Consider the following 22,621-nt stretch of genomic DNA (forward strand, 5'->3'; position numbering starts at 1 on the left):
ATTTCCAATAATGGTAAAGTATGGATTGATATCATGTATTCAACTTCTGTCTTAGAGTCTTACTGTCTTTATGTTTAAAACTAATCCTTTCTAATAAAATCATCAGTAAGTGCATAGGACCAACTCGACAGAGACTGAGCTGGTTTTTGAGCTACAGCACATGCTTTTCTTTTTTAATTATTATTATTCAGTTATGAAACCTCTATGAAATGTGCAGTGCTTATGTAAACTCTGAAACTCACATTTTCTATTATCACAGTTATTCTAAGCTGTTACAGTATGTCAGTGGTTAGGTTGCACAGCATTGTCACCACAACACGAAGGAATACTTCTGAGATGTCCCTCTGTAAGTTCGTGGTTGGAAGAGCCTAGTCACTCTAAATTCTGCACAGACTGGATGATTCTAAAAAACACACCTGGCATAACTAAACAGGCAGAGCATTAAATGAAACACAGAAACTAAATGCTCTCAATAAAACTTAAGAGTACTTTATATAGTTTTTATTGGCATTCAGCCTACATTAAGTAAAACTAGAAAATCAAATAAACATTAAAATTTTGGTTTGAAATAAAACATTTGTGCTTTGGTTTAATTTTTATTCTCCTACCTGGGAACTATTTGTCAGAAAACTCTAGTTTATATATAATATATTTAGCACAGTTATCAATGCTTATTCTTTTGTTTTTACTTAAATTTTATTTTTTAATTACAGTTAACATCCAATATTATTTTGTATTAGTTTCAGGTGTAAGCATAATGGTTAGACAATCATATAATTTATAAAGTAAACCCCCAATTATTTCCAATACCCACCTGACACTATACATAGTTACTACAATACTATTGACTATATTCCCTATGATGTACTTTTCATCCCCCCATGACTATTCTGTTAGCAATGCTTATTCTTAATAACAGTACTGAAATATCCCAATTTACGAAATATATGAAATATAATCACCTTTATATTAAACTATCTCAAAAATTAGATTTTAAGTAATTCGGGAGGAGTAGAAAACATTACAGATATGTAAGAAGGTGCCTGGATAGCCAGGTCAAGAACGGGCAAACAGGCCTTGTTCTTGCTCATGAGACCCCCAACTTTGGCAATGCTGACACTCTGGGCTGGATCACACCCTGGGGGGAGGGGGCACCTGTCCTTTGCAGAATGTCTGGCAGTTCACTGGTCTCTACTCATCAGGATGCCAGTAGCATCTGCAACCCCAGCCCACTGTGCAACAACCAACAATTTCTCCATACACTTGCCAATGTGTGTGGAGGGTGGCGAGGAGGGAGAGGGGAGAATGGGGCTGGTTGAGAATTATTGCTTTAAAAGAAATTTACTTAATTTCTAAAAACAGCTATGTTTGTTTGGTAAATTATAGTGATATAACAGAAACAATCCAAGGATACAGAGCTCTGAGTTGGAAGAATATAACCAGAAATGCAGCTCCATTTAAATCTTAGGCAAATCTCAATCTCTTTGAAACTGTTGCCTCATTTTAAAGTGTAGGGATGACAATACTGATAGATTCTGTTGCTATGAGAACTGAATAATAAAAATATATGTGAAAATGCTTTGCAAATCATAAAAGATTCTTAAAACACAAGTAATTATTATACTGAACAATTACTGACTGACAATAAAAATTGTAGGCTATGAAATCCTTAAAAAAAAAAAAAAGAATACAATGACAATCATTCTAAAATTCGAATATTCTAAAGTTCCAATAGCTTTCTGCAATATACCATAAAAATAAAACTGTGATATCATGGCACTTATAGAACCTAAGTAAAATAAATGTTCACTGAAATTAAGAATATAGTTCTTAAACAACCTAAGTGCCCATCAGCAGATGAGTGGATTAAAAAACTACGGTATATCTACACAATGGAATACTATGCCGCTATAAAAAAGAAGGAACTTTTACCATTTGCAACAGCATGGATGGACCCGGAGAGCATTATGCTAAGCGAAATAAGCCAGTCGGAGAAAGATGAATATCACATGATCTCACTCATTTGTGGGATATAATGATCAACATAATTTGAAGAACAAGAATAGATCAGGAGACAAATGGCAGGGGAGGGGGGGGTGGTTAGAGAGCCACCAAAGGACTTGTACGCATGCATATTAGCATAACCAATGGACACAGACACTGGGGCGGTGGCGGCTTGACTGGGGTGGGAATGGCTGGAGTGGGGTATCAATCAGGGAAAAAGGAGACATATGTAAAACTTTAGACAATAAAAAAAAAGATATAGTTCTTAAAGTTAATAATGAAATGAATAAGGTTAATGTTAAGGTTAAAATCATCTAAACAGATCTGAGTCGTAGAGCTTAGAATGACTAAGTTAGTCTTTTTCTAAAAAGAAAAGACAGAAAAACTTTTTAAATACTGGAAATTATTCCTGAAATCACGGCAATTATTTCCTGTAGGTAAAGTTTCTGTTTTTCTTTCCAATAGCTGTTAACCTTTTTGGTTATAATTTTACAAAAAACAAATCACTATTAAAAATTATAAACAACCAAACCTGCACTAAAGTTTTCTGCTATAAATCCATCTTATGATAAATACAAACTACTACCCACTTTGAAAGCCATTAAAGTTTGAAAGCAAACTTTTACAACTTACTTGGTTTATTAAGGAATTCAAAACAGAAAAAAAAAATCGCAATGACCATCTAGCCCTATTTCCTCTGAATACAATAAAAAATGATCATTGAATTCATAACCCAAACATTATTCTTTTAGAAAATCACTTGAAGTCAATAAAACTAACATCATTAAAAAATCAATTTGGGGGTATTCCAAAATGGCTGCAGATTAGGTGAAAGCAATATACACCTCCTCCCAGTGCCAAACCTGAGTTACAGCTAAAGTTTACAGCAATCAACCTAAATAAACAACAGAGAGACACCTGAACAGGAGTGTATCAAAGGCCTGGGAAAAAGAAGCTACACAGAGACTGGTAGGATAGGCGGAGACGGGGAAAGGGCTGGTCCCTGCACCCAGGGGTAGAGGCTGTGAAGCCAGAGAAATACTGGGGCTGCAAAAGCACTCCCTGGAGGAAAGTGGGGTCTCACACCTGGCCAAACCAGAGCACCAGGGCCAGGAAGAAGGGCCTGCATAGCATCTGGTAGTAAAAACAAGGAGGGACTTTGTCCACTGGAAACAGGAGGGTGTCTGCTTGAGTCCCGGGTGCTCTTAAGGGCTAACGCACAGGGACTGGCTCTTGGGCACTCAGCCGGGCTCTGTGAGAGGGAAGGAGACTCAGGGCCTGTGGAAGCACAGGAGAAGATCGGGGTGGCATAGCACTGGAGATCTGCAAGGTGCTCCTGCGGTCCTGGTCCTGAAATAACATTCCACACTGCCCTCAGACACCATCTCTCAGGGCCCAGCACTTCTGTTCTTACAGCACCAGCTACAGAAACTGCACTAACCCCGTCCTCCAAACACTGGTGACACTACCCTGGCCCTGCTCAATTCCGGCATAAAGGATGGCTGGTTGCTCTCAAAAGGGACCAGAGGTGTGCGTTTATCCCTGGAGAAACTATAGACAGACTCTTAGATGATCACAGAACTGAGTGGCTTTGGAACAAGGGCCCATTTCCTCCCTCCCACAGGTTAGGCAGGCAGCACCCCCAACGGAAGGCTCCCTGGTTATGGTCTCAGGCAGCAGGCAGCTAGGGAGCTAGGGGGAGGAATGACCCTGTGCCACCCCAACAAAAGGCTGCCTGGATTTACATTTCCAAGTCCTGCTGGCCTCATCCTGTTAAATTCACATCCATGGGGAAAGGGAGCACCATTCAGAGTTTGGACATTGGACAGGGTCACCTCGAGCCCTCCAGCAGGTTCTCTGGCAGTGCGCTGCAGAGATAGGAGGAGACGAGCAGCTCTCTTCCCTCGAAAGGGCTGGAGCCACCCCAAGTAGAAGGCTGCTCTGATCTATACCTCCAAGTCCCGCAGGCGGAATGCGAGCAGGGAAAGCCCAGCTGGCCCCGTCTGGCTAGGCTCAGTTTTGAGGGGAAGGAGGCTCTACTCATGGCCAACATTCAGAGTGCATCAACCTCAGAGGCTCCAGGTCAGTGCTTGAACAGGAGAGGCCACAGAGCTAAAAGGAGAAGGGCACCTCTGGTGGCACAGCCAGTGCCACCCCCAAAAGAAGGCTTTCTTGATCTATTTGCCCAAGTCCCAGTGAATCAGTCCTGCCCTGTTGAGCTTTCTCCCACAGTGAGGACAGCAGGTTACACCCAACCTTACTGAACCTGTGGTGTGTTCCTCCTGGGGAGATAGACTTGGAGACTCAGGTGTAGTCTGATTGGTATGGCTTTGCAATAGGAGCCACATTCTCTCTGTTGACTGTCAGACCATGCTGCCCCAAACAGGAGACCTACTAACCCTGTTTGCCCAACATGGTCGCCCCCAACCAACAAGCCTGAGCCCTGTGGGATGGTCAGTGGGGTGTGGCCTTCATGGGCCCACTCTACAGCCTTCCTGTATAAGAGGCAGGAGGAAGCCCAGGCAACATCAAGGGTGAGCTGAGTAGCTGAAAGGCGGACACCAACCTGAGGGAGCCTTGGTCTCTTATCGATCTGACCCCAACTCAGAGCTCCAAGAACCCAACCCATCTACACAGATTAGCCCTCCCATTGCACATCCAGGTCCAGTAGATGCAGACCCAAACAGTGAACAGCGTGGAAGCTCCAGATAGACAGACAAAAACTGGTCACACACAATGTCTGAAAACAACCTGTACTTGAAACCCACCCAAGTGAACACAGAATCAACAAAACCAGTGGTGGAACTCAGAAAACACCAAAGTATGACCTAACCAGCCACACAAGCAAAGAAAAATCCGACAGGCAACAGGCCTTGGTAGGATCAATTACACTTTGTGGGCAGGCCCTATATAGTATCTCATACACAGTGATAGAAGTTTACCCTTAGAGCCACCAGTTTGAAGGGTTAATTACACTCACAAAAGGGCCAAGGGCATTCATCAAGACACATTACAACAGTAGGTGCACATAACCCACAAGAAACATTCCTGGAGGATGGAGCTCAGGAGATCTGGAAGTTTGTGTCACTGAATCCAAAAAGACACCTCAAGAATGCACCTGTATAGCAGCTTGCTCACCACAGCCCCCTCGGGACCTTCCTGTAGCATCTCTGGGGAGGCAATCCCACCTACAACAGTCCAACAGCCATCAAGACCAAATAGCAATAGGGGGGCCACAGAACCCACACAAGGGTCATCCCAAGGGCATCCAGCTCAGGATATCAAGGAGACTGCACCAATGGGTCCCACTTATGAAACAAAGCCACCACATGAAGACTGGGGTCATAGCAGTCCTATCTACTACACAGAAACAAATACAAAGAGACAGCTAAAATGGGGCAACAAAGAAACACCCAAATGAAAGAAAAGGAAAATTCTCCAGAAAAACAACAGAGTAAAATGGGGCAATGAATTTGTCAGATATACAGTTCAAAGTAATGGCTATACGGTTGCTGAAACAACTTAGCGAGAACTAAAAAGAACATAATGAGAACTACAAGAAACTCAATGTGAATTACATCAGCATGGAAATGGACATAGAAACAATGAATAAGAACTAATTGGAAATGAAGAACACCATATCTGACATTAAGGTACCCTGGAAGGAATTAAAAGCAGGTTGGATGAAGTGAAGGATCAGATGAGCGATTTGGAAGACAAAGGTAGAAAAAAACATGTAATCAGAACAACAAACAGGAAAAATAATTAAGAAGAAAAAGGAGAGTTTAAGGTAACACTGAAATAACATGAAATGTAACAACATCCGGATCATAGGGATACCGGAAGGAGAAGAAAGCAAGCCAGGGAGAGAGAACTTATTTGAAGAAATAATTACAGAAAACTTCCCAAGAGTGGTGAAAGAAAAAGGCACACATTTCAAGAAGCACAGAGAGTCAAATCTCGATGAAACCAAAGAGACCCACACAAAGATACATCATAATTAAAATAGTTAAGGCTTAAGACAAAGTGAGAATCTAAAGGGCAACAAGAGAAAGACAGTTACCTACAAGGGAGGTCTCATAAGGCTGTCAGAAGATTTCTCAACAGAAGCATATCAGTCCAGAAGGGACTGGCAGGAAGTATTCAAACTAAGGAAAAGCAAGACCTGAAACAAATACTGCTATATGCAGCTATCATTTAAATTTGAAGGTGAAATAAAGAGCTTCCCAGATAAAAGGAGGCTTAAGGAGGTAAGTACCACCAAACCAGCATTGAAAAAAAATGCAAAATGGTCTGCTTTAAAGAGGAGAAACATCAAGGAAAAACACACAAAATACATAGGCATAAAGAAAAAATGGCAATAAATCAGTACCTGCCAATAACCACCTTAAATGTAAATGGCTTAAATGCTCCAAACAAAAGACATAGGGTAGCTGAACAGATAAGAAAATATGACCCATATATATGTTGTCTACAAAAAAACTCACTTCAGAACAAAAGACTCACACAGAATGAAAGTGAAGGGATGGAAAAATCTTTTTCCAGGAAAAAGGAAATGAACACAAAGCTGGAGTAGCAATACTCATACCTGACAAAACAGACTTCCAAGTGAAGGCCATGACAAGAGACAATGAAAGCCACTTTATGATACTAAAGGAGTCGCCCTAGCCAGTTTGGCTTAGTGGATAGAGCATTTGTCTGTGTACCAAAGGATCCCAGGTTCAATTCCAGTCAAGGGCACATACCTCAATTGCAGGAAACTCCCTGGCCTGTACAGGAGGCAATCAATTGATGTGTTTCTCTCACATCAATAATTCTCTCTGTCTTTCCCTCTCTCTCCCACTCTCTCTAAAAATCAATGGGAAAATATCCTTGGGTGAGGGTTTAAAAATAATAATAATAATAATAATAATAATAATAATAAAGGGGTCAATACAACAAGAGGATATAAAGTTTATTACTACAGATGCACCCAATACAGAAGCATCCAAATTATTTTTTAAAAACCACACATTTTTGGAGGATTTTAAGGGAGAGATGGACAGCAATAGAATCATAGTAGGGAACTTTAACACCAACTGACATCACTGAATAGACCTTCTAGACTAGCGGTTCTCAACATGTGGGTCACGACCCCTTTGGGGGTCGAACGACCATTTCACAGGGGTTGCCTAAGACCATCGGAAAACACAGATACAATTACATATTGTTTACAGTAGCAAAATTAAAGTTATGAAGTAGCAACGAAAATAATTTTATGGTTGGGAGTTACCACTACATGAGGAACTGTATTAAAGGGTTGTGGCATTAGGAAGGTTGAGAACCACTGTTCTAGACAAAAAAAAAAAAACCAACAAAAAACCAACAAGGAAACAGTGATGCTACACAACACACAAGATCAGATGGAATTAATTGACATTTATAGAACGTTTCACCCCATATACGTTCTTCTCAAGTACACATATGACATTCTCAAAGATAAACCACACATCAGGACACAAACTAAGACTACAAGTTGAAGAAGACTGAAATCATAGCAAGCATCTTCTAAGATCACAATGGAATGAAATTAGAAACCAATGACAATAGAAACACTCAGAAACATTTAAACACATGAAGGCTACATAGCATTTTATTAAACAATGAATGAGTTACCAAAGAGATCAATAAAGAAGTAAAGAACTTCCTGGAAACAAATAAAAATGAACACACGACAACAACCCAAAAATCTATGGGACACAGTGAAAGCAGTCCTGAGAGGGAAATTCATACCATTACAGGCCTACCTCAAGAAACAAGAAAAGTGTCTAATAAACAAAACAACTGAATTAGAAAGAAAACAACAAGAAAAGTCCAGAGTAAGTAGAAGAAAAGAAATAATAAAGATCAGAGTGAGAATAGATGACATAGAGACTAAAAAACAACACAAAAGATCAATACAACCAAGAGCTGATTCTTTGAAAAGATAAACAAGATTGTTGAACCTTTAGCCAGACTCATCAAGTAACAAAGAGAGAAGACCCAAATAAACAAAATCAGAAAAGAAAGAGGCGAGGTAATAACTGACCCCCACAGAAATACAAAGGATTGTAAAAAAAATAATAATTCTATGAACAACCATATTCCAACAAGCTGGACTACCTGGACGAAATGGACATATTCCTAGAAAAATACAAACTTCCAAAACTCAATCAGGAAGAATCAGAAAAATTGAATAGGCCAGTAACAATTCATGAAATGGAAACAGTAACTCAAAGATGTGACTCAATGGTTGAGTGTCGACCTATGAACCATAAGGTCACAGGAATATTACCAGTCAGGGCACATGCCAGAGTTGCGGGCTACATCTCCAATGTGGAGTATGCAGGAGGCAGCCGATCAATGATCCTCTCTCCTCATTGAGATTTTTCTTTCTCTCTCTCCCCCCCTTGCTGTCTGAAATCAATAAAAATATATATTAAAAAATAAAAATAAAAATGGAAGCAGTAATCAAAAAACTCCCAGTAAACAAAAGCCCTGGTCCAGATGGCTTCAAAGGAGAGTTTTGCCAAACATTTAAAGAACAACTAACACCTATGGGATCTAGCAAATGGGATCTAGCAATATATTAAAAAGGTCATACACCATGACCAAGTTGGATTTATTCCAGGGATGCAAGGCTGGTACAATGTCTGCAAATCAATAAATGTTATACTTCACATAAGCAAAATAAGAGACAAAAATCACATAATCATATCAATTGATGCAGAACAGGCATCTGACAAAATCCAACACCCTTTCTTGATAAAAACGCTCAGCAAAGTGGGAATAGAGGCATCATACCTCAACATAATAAAAGCCTTATATGACAAACCCACAGACAACATCATACTCAATGGGCAAAAACTAAAAACATTTCACCGAAGAACAGGAAGAAGACAGGGATGCCCACTCTCACCACTCCTGTTTGACATAGTACTGGAAGTACTAGCCATTGTGATTAGACAAGAAGAAATAAAAGGCATCCAAATTGGAAAAGAAGTAAAACTGTTATCATTCACAGATGACATGATATTGTACATAGAAAACTCTAAAGACTCCATCAAAAAACTACTAGACTTAACAAATGAATTCGGTAATGTAGCAGGATACAAAATTAACACCCAGAAATCTAGGATCTTTTATACATCAATAATGAACTCACAGAAAGAGAAACTATGACAAAAAAATCCCATTTACCATCACAACAAAAAAATTAAGATACCTAGGAATAAATTTAACTAAGGAGGTAAAAGACCTGTACCTGGAAAACTACAGGACGTTGAAAAAAGAGATAGAGAAAGACATGAACAAATGGAAGACTATACCACATTCATGGACTGGTCAAACCAACATCATTAAAATGTCCATACTACCTAACCAAAGCAATCTATAGATTCAATGCAATCCCCATTAAGATACCAACAGTATATTTCACAGACCTAGAACAAACTCTCCAAAAATTCTTATGCAATAAAAAAAAAAAAGACCCCAAATAGCCACAGCAATCCTGAGAAAGAAGAACCAAGTAGGAGGGATCACAATACCAGATATCAAGCTATATTCTAAGCCACAGTTCTCAAAACTGCCTGGTACTGACACAAGAACAGGCATATAGACCAATGGAACAGAACAGAGAACCCAGAAATCAACACAAGCCACTATGCTCAATTAATATTTGACAAAGGAGGCAAGAGCATACAATGGAGTCAAGATAGTCTCTTCAATAAATGGTGCTGGGAAAACTGAACAGATACATGCAAAAAAATGAAACTAGACCACCAACTTATACCATACACAAGAATAAACTCAAAATGGATAAAGGACTTAAAAGTAAGATGGGAAACTACAAAAAAATCTTAGAAAAATCCATAGGCAGCAAAATATCAGACATATGTCATAGCAATATGTTTACTGATACAGCTCCTAAGGCAATGGAAACTAAGGAGAAAATAAACAAATGGGACTACATCAGAATAAAAAGTTTCTGCACAGCAAAAGAAACCATCAACAAAACAACAAGAAAGCCCACTGCATGGGAGAACATATTTGCCAATGTTATCTTCAATAAGGGTTTAATCTCCAACATTTACAGGGAACTCATACAACTTAACAAAAGGAAGATAAACGGTCCAATCAAAAAATGGGCAAAGGACCTAAATAGACACTTTTCGAAAGAGGACATACAGAAAGCCAAGAGACATATGGAAACATGCTCAAAGTCACTAATCATCTGAGAGATGCAAATCAAAATGACAATGAGGTACCATCTCACACCTGTCAGAACGGCTACCATCAACAAATCAACAAATAACAAGTGCTGGCAAGGATGTGGAGAAAAAGGAACTCTTGTGCACTGCTGGTGGGAATGCAGGCTAGTGCAGCCACTGTGGAAAACAGTATGGAGTTTCCTCCCAAAATTAAAAATGAAACTCCCATTTGACCCAGTAATCCCACTTCTAGGAATATATCCCAAGAAATCAGAAACATATCCTTTCTATAGGTAGAAAGGATATATGCACCCCTATGTTCATAGCAGCACAATTTACAATAGCTAAGATTTGGAAACAGCGTAAGTGCCCATCAGCAGATGAGTGGATTAACAACCTATGGTACATCTAGACACTGTATGCTGCTGTAAAAAAGAAAGAATTTTTACCATTCACAACAGCATGGATGGACCTGGAGATCATTATGCTAAGCGAAATAAGCCATTTAAATATCACATGATCTCACTCATTTGTGGAATGTAATGAACAACATAAATTGATGAACAAAAATAGATCCAGGGACATAGAAGCATCGAACAGATGTCAAACCTCAGAGTAAAGGCATAGAAGGGTTGGGGGCGCGGAGGAGGAAGAGATCAACCAAAGGACTTGTATGCATGCATATAAGCATAACCCATGGACACAGACAGTAGAGGGGCGAGAGCATGCGCTGGAGGGGTGGGAGGGGGGAGCAGCAGGGAGTGGTCAATGGGGAAAAAAGGAGACATATGCAATACTTTAAACAATGAAGAATTTAAGTTAAAAAAAAGAAAGATATTAATAATGTCCTATTTCTTCAGCTGGATGGTAAGTATGTGCTTGCTTCATTAATCTTGGTGTCTTATAGATATTCATATTTATTCTTTATATGAAGTATGTAATTAATGAGTCTATCACACATAAAAATACTTAGTAAGATGAAGTACAGAAGGAAATTAACCACACTATAACACAAATGGACAACTTTAATACTGGAAAATATTAAAGAAAAGGAAATATGCAGGTCAAGTGAAAAACAGGCAGCAGCAGTAGCAGCAGCAGCAAGCGGGAATAGTCAGGCAAATCCTAAAAAAGTGTGAGGGGAGCAAGTCCTACTACCAGACATTCAAAAAGCTACAACAATTAAAGTTACACAGTACTTGTGCAAGGGTTGACAAACAGCCCAGCTGGTGTGTCTCAGTGGTTAAGCGCTGACCCAGGAACCAAGAGATCATGAGTTTGATTCCTGGTCAGGGCACAGGCCCGGGTTGCAGGCTTAATCCCCAGGAGGGCGTGTGCAGGAGGCAGCCAATCAGTGATTCTCTCTCATCATTGATGTTTCTATCTCTCTCTTCCTCTCCCTTCCCCTCTCTCTCAAAATTAATAAAAACATTTTTTTAAGAGAGTTGACAGACAGCTCAAGGGGAAAGAATGTAATACTGAGAATCAATTCGTAAGTGTATGGTGACAATAGCATGTCAGACTGGGCAGAGAAACGCAGGTATTCAGTGAAGGCTACTGGCCCACCTGGAGAGCCACCCAGCAAAACATTCAGGGGGATGTCACCTCACAATAGATATTGTAAAATTCTAACAAATTAGAAATTTAAATGCAAAAAATGTAACCATAACAGTTCTAGAAGAAACTATGGATACCACGGGAGCATTTTCCTGATATTGTGGAAATAGGGAAGGTAGCAAACGCCAGGAGGACCTTAAACAGAAATGTGTAAACAACTTAAAAGTTTTCACAGCAAAACTGCTAAAAGCAAAGGACAAATGACAAGCTGAAAACAACAGTTATGAGTCATACATAGGCCTTATTTCCCTAATACATGAAGAACTCTTAAAAGTCAACCAGAAAGAGACCTACACAACAGGGAAAGAAGTAAAAGTTATAGATATCTTCAGAAAAAGAAGTGTGCATGGCTGCAAAATATAAGAAAAGAAAATCAAACAGGTTCACAGAGAAATGAAAACTCCAACTATAATACCATTTGACCTAGCAGATCGTCACAAATAAAAACTTGATTAACTGTATAGAGGAAGATGTAACAGGTGTCCTTGGATCCTCTGTGGAGAGCAATTCAGATCCCTCAAATTTCATGTAAGAATTCTTTCTGGGCGGCAGCTAAGAAGGCGGCTGTGGTGGTGGAGGTGGTGGTGGCGGCTGAAGCAGTAGCTGAGGTGGTGACAGAGGAAGCAGAAGATGGCAGATTTTTTTAAAGGACTGCCAGTCTACAACAAAAGCAATTTTAGTCAATTTCATGCCAACTCTGTATGTAAAGCCTCAAATCAACGCCCCTCAGTCTACCTGCCCACGAGGGAGTACCCATCTGAACAGATCATTGTGACAGAAAAAAACAAACATCCTTTCATGCTACCTATATCAGCAATGGGACAAAACGAACGCTGCCAAGAAGAGACCAGGAGCAAGTGGACCTCGAGGGCGAGAGCTCAGTGCATGCATGAGGACACTTAAGACTGATGCTCCCCCATACATGCCTCCAGTCTTGTCTGCTCCTCACCAGCCTGCTGTGTGTAAGCATCCTGCCCACCCTCCCCACTGGTCCACCTACCACACCCTGCCATGCACACCACTTTCAACCTCATAGAAGCCAATGTATTTATTTTCCTTGAGTCTTTATTTATGCTGCAAAATGTACCAAGCGATGGTTAAAGGGGATGTCAGACCCAGTAGCGTGATGCTAGTAGATGCTTCTTGAAAAACATTGTTATTCATTACCCTAGTCCAGCCGTGGGCAAACTACGGCCCGCGGGCCGGATCCAGCCCGTCTGAAATAAATAAAACTATTGAAAATAAAGACTGTACCCTTTTATGTAATGATGTTTACTTTGAATTTATATTAGTTCACACAAACACTCCATCCATGCTTTTGTTCCGGCCCTCCGGTCCAGTTGAAGAACCCATTGTGGCCCTCGAGTCAAAAAGTTTGCCCACCCCTGCTAGTCCCTCTTTGGAGAACTGGAGTGTGTCCTTGAGTATCTAGAGATAAGCCTTGCTGCAGCTGGGTGACAGGGGTGGGCCCTTCTTCCCGCTTCCATCCCCTGATCTGGCCTTAAAGACTTGGCGTTGATGCCCATCCCACCGGGATCTATTCTGGCCCGAATCCTGCTCTGAGAGTACCCCACAGGAAGAAGTCAACCCTTTCGGATCATTCCCTTAAGTCATTTTATCATGGACTGGTGAGTGTCCACCCCAATAAAAAATCTTTCCTTAAAAAAAAAAAAAGCTTTCCAAAAATAATGATTTTTTTGGTTGATCTATTACCCCCGTCCCCCACCCCCGTCCATCCTCCCCTGCCTTCCCTCTGAGGTTTGACAAACTGTTCGATGCTTCTATATCTCTGCATCTATTTTTGTTCATCAGTTTACTAGAGGCCCGGTGCACAAAATTCATGCATGGGTAGGGTCATTAGGCCTGGCCAGCAATTAGGGCCGATCTGTGGGGCAACTAGTGGGGCAATCAGGGGGTCCCGCTGGCACCGCCTTGGCTGGCCTGGGGCCTGCGGGCTGGGGACAACTCTTGCATTGAGCGTCTACCCCCTGGTGGTCAGTGCAGATCATAGCGACCGGCTGTTCCAATGGTCATTCTGCCACTCGGTCTATTTGCATATTAGGCTTTTATTACATAGGATGTTGTTCATTATATTCCGCAAATGAGTGAGATCATGTGACAGTTACCTTTCTCTGACTGGCTTATTTTGCTTAGCATAATGCTCTCCAGATCATCCAGGCTGCAGGCTGGGAGAGGACAATGGAGGGAAAAGGGGGATATATATATAATACTTTCAAAAATAAAAACTTTTTCAAAAAGTACAAATTAGCAGGTACAGAATAGTCATCGGGATATAAAGTACAGCATAGAAAATATATTCAGCAATATTATAATAACTATGTATGGTGTTAGATGGTATTAGATTTATCGGGATGATCACTTTGTAAGTTATATAAATGCCTCATCACTGGGTTGTGCACCTGAAACTATACTGTATCTCAACTTTTACTGACGAATAAAAAAATATTTTAAAAAAAGAAAACCAAAAATAATGATTTTTAAATACTCATATTTGCTTCTAGATGTATAAAGTATCTCTGGAAGGATTCACACAAAAAATGACAATGTATTCTATTGAAGGTCCCAACATCAGTGAATGTGTACCCTGGAGTCATGCAAAGTGGTAGACCTTAGGAGGGGCTCCTGGTATGGGACCCGATGGCTGGGGGTCAGAAGCTGCAGGGTGAGTTTGCATGGTGCACCTTTGTGACATAAGAAATATATATTAGGTCTCTGCCCCTATTCCTGACATAGAACTTCTAAATCTTATAATTCCCTAAGAGATAGAAGCAGTAGGAGCTTCTTTTATCCTAATTATTTGGTCTTGGACCATGTTTCTGACACAGAGATCCTAAATCTTTTGGAATTTCCTGGGTGATAGGAACATCTTTTGTCTAAAAAGGCTGATTTTTGTGGGTTCATGGATAACTTCAAGATAGGGGCTGATCACTGGAAAGACTAAATCACAACTAGGATACTGTAACTTTCAACCACACTCACAATCCTCCAGGGAAGTAGAGAGGAGGGAGATGGAGTTAATGATCCATCATGCCTACATGATGCAGCCTCCATAAAGGCCCTAATATTCAGGGTTCAGAGACCTTCCAGGTTGTTGTTGTCTTTTAATATATTTTTAATGATTTCAGAGAGGAAGGGAGAGGGCGGCAGAGAGAGATGAAAACATCAATGGGAGAGAGAAACATCCAACCGTTGCCTCCTGCACATCCCCTACTGCGGACCAAGCTGGTAACCCAGGCATGTGCCCTGACCTGGAATCGAACCATGACCTCCTGGTTCATAGCCAACGCTCCACCACTGAACCACACCACCCACTGCTTCCAGGTTACAGAACACATCTCCGATCCAGGAGGACACTGCACCCCAGCTCTGCAGGCACAGAAGCTCCTGCACTCAGGATCTTTCCAGCCCTCACCTATGTCCATCTGGCTGTACACCTGTATACTTTATACTATGCTTTATTAGGTGATAAACTTGGTAAACATATCAAGTGTTTCTCCAACTTCTGTTATAGCAAATTACCCAACCTGAGGAGAGGCTCAGGGAAACCTGTGATTTGTAGCCAATTTGGACAGAAGTTGTAGGTAGCCTGGAGCCCTACTACTTAAAACTGGTGTCTAAGGTGGGGGCAGTCTTGTGGGACTGAGCCCTTAACTTGCAGGATGTGACACCAACTCCAAGTAGACATTGTCAGAATGGAATTAAACTTTAGGGACACCAAGATAGTGTCAGATAACTGATTGGGGTGGGGGGGAAAAAACAGACATCTATTGTCAAAGTACTATGAGTAGAAATAGCAGAGAGGTAATAAAGTTTTTGTTTTCAATCTTTGAGTCATTTAAACATAAAATTGGCTGCATTCTACCCAGACTTGAAGTTTCAAAACCTCCACAGGTAATCCAGATGCGACGTTAATAATAACCACTTATTTCTTCTTTTCCCTTTCCCTTTTCTGTAGACTTCAGCCAACCAGTTGCCAAGTGTCCTCTTTTCTTAGTGTTACTGTATTTACGCTTTTATTAACAGAAGTTTTCTACATGCAGGACATACGATGTTCACTGATCAGCTGAGCAGTGAGGTCAGGGAGCCGACAGCAAGAGAACATGCAGGAGGACTAACACCTGAGCTGTGTGGGGCAGCTTTGCAGGACCATCTTTCCTCCAACAGGCAAGAAGTTAGAAAGATGTTCAGAAAATAGAGAAGAGGGAGAACCATAGAAGATACTGTGTATTCATTCATTCATCAAATAATATTTACTGAGTTCCCACTATGAGCAGACAATTTGGGGACCTGGCAGATACTAGAGGAAGTGTAGGTAAAAAGGAGAAATCAGACAAATATACAGCATTCCAAGCAGAGGCAAAAGAACATGCCAAGGCATCAGTAAGGAAAGGGCAGGGCATCTTGAGGGTTAGTGTGAGTACAAGCCAAAAGCATAGGCCACTGGTCCAAGAATGAGCAAGAGGTATGCTGTCGGAGCTTCCCCCAACGTGAAGGTCATGTTTAGACTTTATTTTAAAATATAATGTACCAGTGGAGGATTTTAAGCAGAGTATTGTAAAGTTAAGATTTATTTTTATTATTTTACTTATATATTTATTTGTCTGTCAATCCTCACCAGAGGGTATTTTTCCCATTGATTGGTTTTGTTTTGTTTTTAGAGAGAGTGAAAGGGAGGAAGGGAGGAAGGCAGGAAGAGAGAGAGAGAGAGAGAGAGAGAGAGAGAGAGAGAGAGAGAGAGAGAGAGAAGACACTCAATTGGTTGCCTCCCACACATACCCTGACCATGGCTGGGGATTTAATGTGCAAACCAGGTACACATGCCCAATACAGAGAATCAAACCTGTGAACCTTTGGTGTGTGGGCCAACACTCTAACCACTGAAGCATACTGGCCAGGGCAAGATTATTTTTAGATTGAACACGATGAAAAATGGTTTGGAAAAGGAGATGTGTGAACAATGGGAAACTAGTTAAGAAACTACTAAAAACATCTGGGTGACAGACACTGGTCTCTGGGAAGAAGACTGTGGCAGTGAAGACCCAGTAACAGATTCGATTTGAAAGTGAGGGATGGACCTGGCTGGGTGGCTCAGTTGGTTGGAGAGTCATCCACACACCAAGAGGTTGCAGGTTCACTTCTGGGTCCGGGCACATGCCCAGGCTGTGGGTACGATCCCCAGTTGGGGAACGTTAGAGAGGCAAATGATCAGTATTTCTCTCTCACATTGATGTTTCTCTCTCCCCCCATCCTCTCTCTCTAAAATCAGTTTTTTTAAAAAACACACATATCCTCAGGTGAAGATTAAAAAATGATAATTAAAAATAAACAGTGCAGAACAGAAGGTAATTTAGATCAGTGGTTCTCAAGTTTCATGCAACCTGGAACACTTGTTAAAAATATAAGTTCCTGGGCCTACATTCAGAGGTTCTGATTTTGCAGGTCTAGGGTGTAGAGACCCTGGAGCATGGATTTTTAAACCAGCAGCCCTAGCAATTCACATACTGATGAATCTCCCACCACATTTGGGATGCACTGATTTAGAGGACTCCCAAAATTCTGCCTTACATAAAGAATCGGTTAATTTGGAATATGGGAAGAGTAAAGGATGAGGGAAATACACAGAAGTTAGTCATGCATTCTGTAGTGTGTGCTCTTCAAGCCCTGTGGAGGCAACTGACAAAGGTAGGCTGGGTCTGCGGGGCACATGTGACAGTCGGATCTGGACTATTTCTGTAGGGTTGCCTAAAGGTTTTTCTGACAGAAGCAGCTCACCAGCTAAGTTATATTGCCTCCTAACATGATTGGATTTAGAATGCTGGGAGACGTCCAAGCTATCAGCAACATACAGTTCTTGCTAGCCCTGGCTGACTCTATGAGGATACCCTCATATCTACTCCTGGATCATTTGGCCCTGGCATCTTCTAAAAAAAAATTTTTAATTGATTTTTTATTTTTAAAAATATCTTTATGGTTCAGAGTATTACAGATGTCCCCCTTTTCCCCCATTGCCCCCACACACACAGTTCCCACCCTACCTCAGTGCTTCACCACCCAATTATTTGTGTCCACGGGTAATGCATACATGCATTAAGTTCTTCGGTTAATCTCTCCCTGTCCCCACCACCCCACTATTCTCTGAGATTTGTCAGTCTGTTCCATGTTTCCATGACTCTGGTTCTACTTTATTCATCAGTTTATTTTGTTCTTTAGATTCTTTGTTAATTTATTTTTAGATTTAATTGTCAATAGATACGTATTTAGTGCCATTTTATTGTTCATACTAGTGGCCCTGTGCATTAAATTTGTACGGGGGGGGGGGAATTCCCTCATCCCAGCCAGCACCCTCTCCAATCAGGGACCCCTTGGGGGATATCCGACCACCGGTTAGGCCCGATCCCAGGGATTGGGCCTAAACCGACGGTTAGACATCCCTCTTGCAATCTGGGATCGCTGGCTCCTAACCGTTCGCCTGCCTGCCTGCCTGATTGCCCCTAATCCCTCTGCCTGCCTGACTGCCTCTAACCCAGCGGTGGGCAAACTTTTTGACTCGAGGGCCACAATGGGTTCTTAAACTGGACTGGAGGACTGGAACAAAAGCAAGGATGGAGTCTTTGTGTGAACTAATATAAATTCAAAGTAAACATCATTACATAAAAGGGTACGGTCTTTTTTTTTTTTAGTTTTATTCATTTCAAACGGGCCGAATCCAGCCCGCGGGCCATAGTTTGCCCACGGCTGCTCTAACCTCTCTCTGCCTGCCAGCCAGATCCCCCCTAACTGCCTCTTCCTGCCTGCCTGATCACCCCTAACTGCCCTCCCCTGTCGGCCTGATCTCACCCGTAACTGCTCTCCCCTGCCAGCCTGATCTCGCCCCCAGCTGCCTTTGCCTGCCTGATCACCCCTAACTGTCCTCCCCTGCCGGCCTGATCACCCCTAACTGCCCTCCCCTGCAGGCCTGATCTCACCCCAACTGCCCTCCCCTGCCTGCCTGATCTTGCCCCCAATTGCCCTCCCCTGCAGGCCTGATCTCACCCCCAACTGCTCTGCCAGTCTGATCTTGCCCCCAAATGCCCTCTCTGCTTTGACCCCCACCACCATGGCTTTGTCCGGAAGGAAGTCGGACGTCCAGAAGATTCCTGGTCGACCCAGTCTAATTAGCATATTACCCTTTTAGTAGTATAGATTATATAGAATAGGATTGCTTAAATGGGGGGAAGCCTTTTTCAGCAGGAGGAGATGCTCTTGGCAGATAAAAATACATAATCCCTATATCTGGACTGATAGCCAGCCATATGCACTATACTGCCAAACTGGTCATTAAAAAATTGAACCGCTTGCTTACACCTTACACCAAACAGCTGTTGTCCTTAAAACCCCTCCTCAGCCCCCACCTTAGGTTCTGCCTTCGAAGTTCACTCAGATTTGGTTCTGATTGGTCGGTTTCTACGCCAGTCAGTGTCAAAAGCTCTGCCTCCTAGGCAGCCATTGGGTCCTTGCACTTCACCCAGACTTGGTTCTGATTGGTCGGTTTCTATGCCAGTCAGCATCTCTGGGCCTATCTCTGGGCATGATCAGAGAGGCAGGGCTGATTAGCAGTCACACCCCCCCGCCCCCCTCCCCGCAGAGGCCAAGAGAGAAAGAGAGGCATGGCTGCTGGTGAAGCCCAGGGAGAAAGAAGGAGGCAACGGCTGTTCAACAGCTGCCACAGTGGCTATGGATCAGACCCTGCTTCTCTCTTCGGGCCTGAGCCACAGCCTCCTCAGCAGTCAGTGCTGGGTCGCCACAGCAACCCAGCACTGATTGCAGGACTGACTTTCGGTCAGTCGAGCCTTAGGTCGTTACGGACCCTGAGTTTTTATATATTAGGATTTCTCCTTCTCCTTCTCCCTCTTCTTAAAGAATACCCATCCATGTGGTCTGAAGCTGTCCACTGGGTGCACTGGCTCTGAGGCCTCCAGGGAGGTGCAAAGTTAGCCATTGCCTGGGGCCTCCCAGCAGGAACTATGGAGCAATCCGCAGATGGTTACTACTTGTGTTGGTCTTGTAAGTGCCCAGGTGAGGCCAAGTTGTGAAGCAAGGCTGGCTGCTGCTAGTGCTGGGTCTTGCTGATGCAAGCTGCTGCTTGTTTGAGAGATATTTGGAAAGTCTGAAGCCTGAGCCAGGGCAGGCCATTCATATGAAAAAGCCTCTGCAAACTGCTTAGGTGGGGCTACAAATTGGATGGGGTGGGGTCTCAGGAAATCACCAGTGGAGATATCCCTCCTGAATAAAAAAACACATGTGGGTGTCCGACCACCCCATTCATGTCTCTGCCCCTCCTACCAGCCTCAATGTGCTTTCTTCTTTGCTTCTCTAGTTGTAGGGCTTCCATTCAGTCAGCTCTCAGGTGGTTCTGAATGATGGTGGTTCTGTATTTTAATTGTAATTTTGATGTGGCTGTGGGAGGTGGTAAGTACTGGCATTTACCTGCACCACCATCTTGGTTCTCCCAGGACATCTCTTGCCCTTCTTATACCACCTTGGCTTACTCCCTCACTGTATGCAGGTATTTGTTAAACTATTTAAAATAGTAACTTCCCTTTTGAAAACTTATTAATAGACTCCATCTTTTAGAGCAGTTTTAGGTTCATAGCAAATCGAGAAGAAGTTACACAGATTTCCTATATCTCTTCCTTTCTTAGCATCGCCTTACTTTCCAACACAGCAAGATGCTCCAGGCTCAGCCTTTATGTTCCCTGCCCCCGTCCTGGGATCAGCCGTTTTACCAAGGATCCCTGGTCTCTTTTATTCGAGGATGGTATTAGAAGCCAAGATTTCAGTGCTGGGTGTTTGTTGCTGATAGAGTGTCATTGCTTCCCGGCCCTCTCAGCCCACAGCCTGGAGGTGGATGTGTGTACTCTGGCCCCTGTATGCACACACATCTATAAACACTTCTAGATGTAGCCACCTGTATATGTATGAAGCTGACCCTGAGTTCATACTGATGTCTCCCGCTCTGACCCATTACCACGTGGGTCATTTCCACTGCCTCCCCCTTGCTTATCTGTAACGTCCACCATAGGGAGATACAGGGTCTCTCACTGGCCGCCGTTATATAACCATTCTGTTCCTGCACACCTCACAGTGGTGTCCAAACTGTTTCCCTGAACCCCTGTGCTCATTTGTTTTTACCCCTCTACCTTCTTTATTCTTCTCCATTGCACTTCACACCACTTGCAATGTTTATTTTCTAATTTCCTCCTCCATGACAACAGGGACTTTCACTGCTGGGTCCCCAACCCCTAAAACTACCTTGAACGAAGAAGGGGCTCAATAAATATCAGCTGAATTATTAAACGAATGAAAAATCCTTATGCTTATTTCCATAATTAACAAGTCTCAGTCAGGCCTTTCTTATCTGGCAATTCGTTATTTAGCCTTGAGATACTGTATTTACTTCAATCAAATTATAACTGAGGAGCCCTGGCCAGGTGGCTCGGTTGGAGCACCGTCCTGTGCATCAATAAGTTGCAAGTCAGGGCACACACCTACATTGTGGGTTCCATCCCCAGTCAGGGCATGTACAGGAAGGAGGCAATCAATCAATGTTTGTCCTCCTTTTTCTATTAAAAAAAAAGAAGAAGAAAAGAAAACAAACAAAACAATAAAAACATCTTTGGGTGAGGATTTTAAAAATTATAATTGTAAAATATAATTTAACCTTTTCACCAATTCAACTGACTTCTCTCCTTAATTGCTTCAATTATAACCATTTAACTGAAACAGCGAACTATCACAATCACAGCTTCTTTTCCTCTAAGGCAGTGGTTCTCAACCTTGGCTGCACATTAGAATCACCGGGGAATCTTTTTAAAATCCTGATTTCTGGGCCTCATCCTCTGGAAATTGTTTCTTTGTTACTAATGTTGTGGCCCCACCCCATCACAAAGAAACAGAATTTCTGGAAGATGAGGCCCAGAAATCAGGATTTTAAAAAGATTCCCAGGTGATTCTAATGTACAGCCAGGCTGAGAACCATTGCTCTAAGGCTTTACTTGAACCACCGTCCCCACCACTTTTTTAAAATTTATCTTTATTGTTGAAAGTATTAGAGATGCCTCCCTTTTTTCCCACTGACGCCTTCCAGCCTGCATTCACCCCCCCACACACACCCCCGACCCCAGGCCTTTACCACATCATTGTTTCCATGGGTTATGCATATATGTATATAAGTTCTTCCCTCTGATATGCCGCTGTCTGTTCCATGTTTCTATGTCTCTGGATCTATTTTGTACGTCCACCACTCTTCCTCCCTCCCCCAAATCCAAAACTCTCAGACACTGCCAAATTCATTTAAATTTCCTAGACGCTTTTGATTCCAGCTATCTATTGATAAATATTTTTTCACATTTGTTAGGAACTTAAACAACATAATCATTATCATAAATTCAAATCACAGAGTTAAATGAGGAATTACATTAAAAATTAAACAACTGATTGTAAATTAATCTTCCAAAGAGCTGTGAGAGCATGTAAAATAATTTTTGAAAAAAGTACACATATTTGCTCTCTGTTCCTTAGAAGCCTGAGGTTTAAGAACAAAGACTAATAGGAAACATATGGAAAAGATCAGTAATAAGATGAAATCTTGGTCCAAAGTCGGTCAGCCACATTTTACATACCAGTGTCTCAAATAATAAACAAGATTTTTCATTATTGCCAAAGTATCACTTGAATTAATGTACACTTTTTAAAAATCTGAAGTATAACAA

The 22,621-nt window shown here is 41.9% G+C and overlaps 1 protein-coding gene across 3 annotated transcripts in view; it reads right to left on the reverse strand.

The window, feature by feature from the left end:
- The window catches only part of LOC118657345 (centromere protein P), a 255,966-nt gene that overhangs the window by 124,006 nt on the left and 109,339 nt on the right, over positions 1-22,621 (reverse strand). The window lies entirely within an intron of this gene.

Source organism: Myotis myotis, unplaced genomic scaffold (assembly GCF_014108235.1).
Source record: "Myotis myotis isolate mMyoMyo1 unplaced genomic scaffold, mMyoMyo1.p scaffold_m19_p_52, whole genome shotgun sequence".
NCBI lineage: Eukaryota > Metazoa > Chordata > Mammalia > Chiroptera > Vespertilionidae > Myotis > Myotis myotis.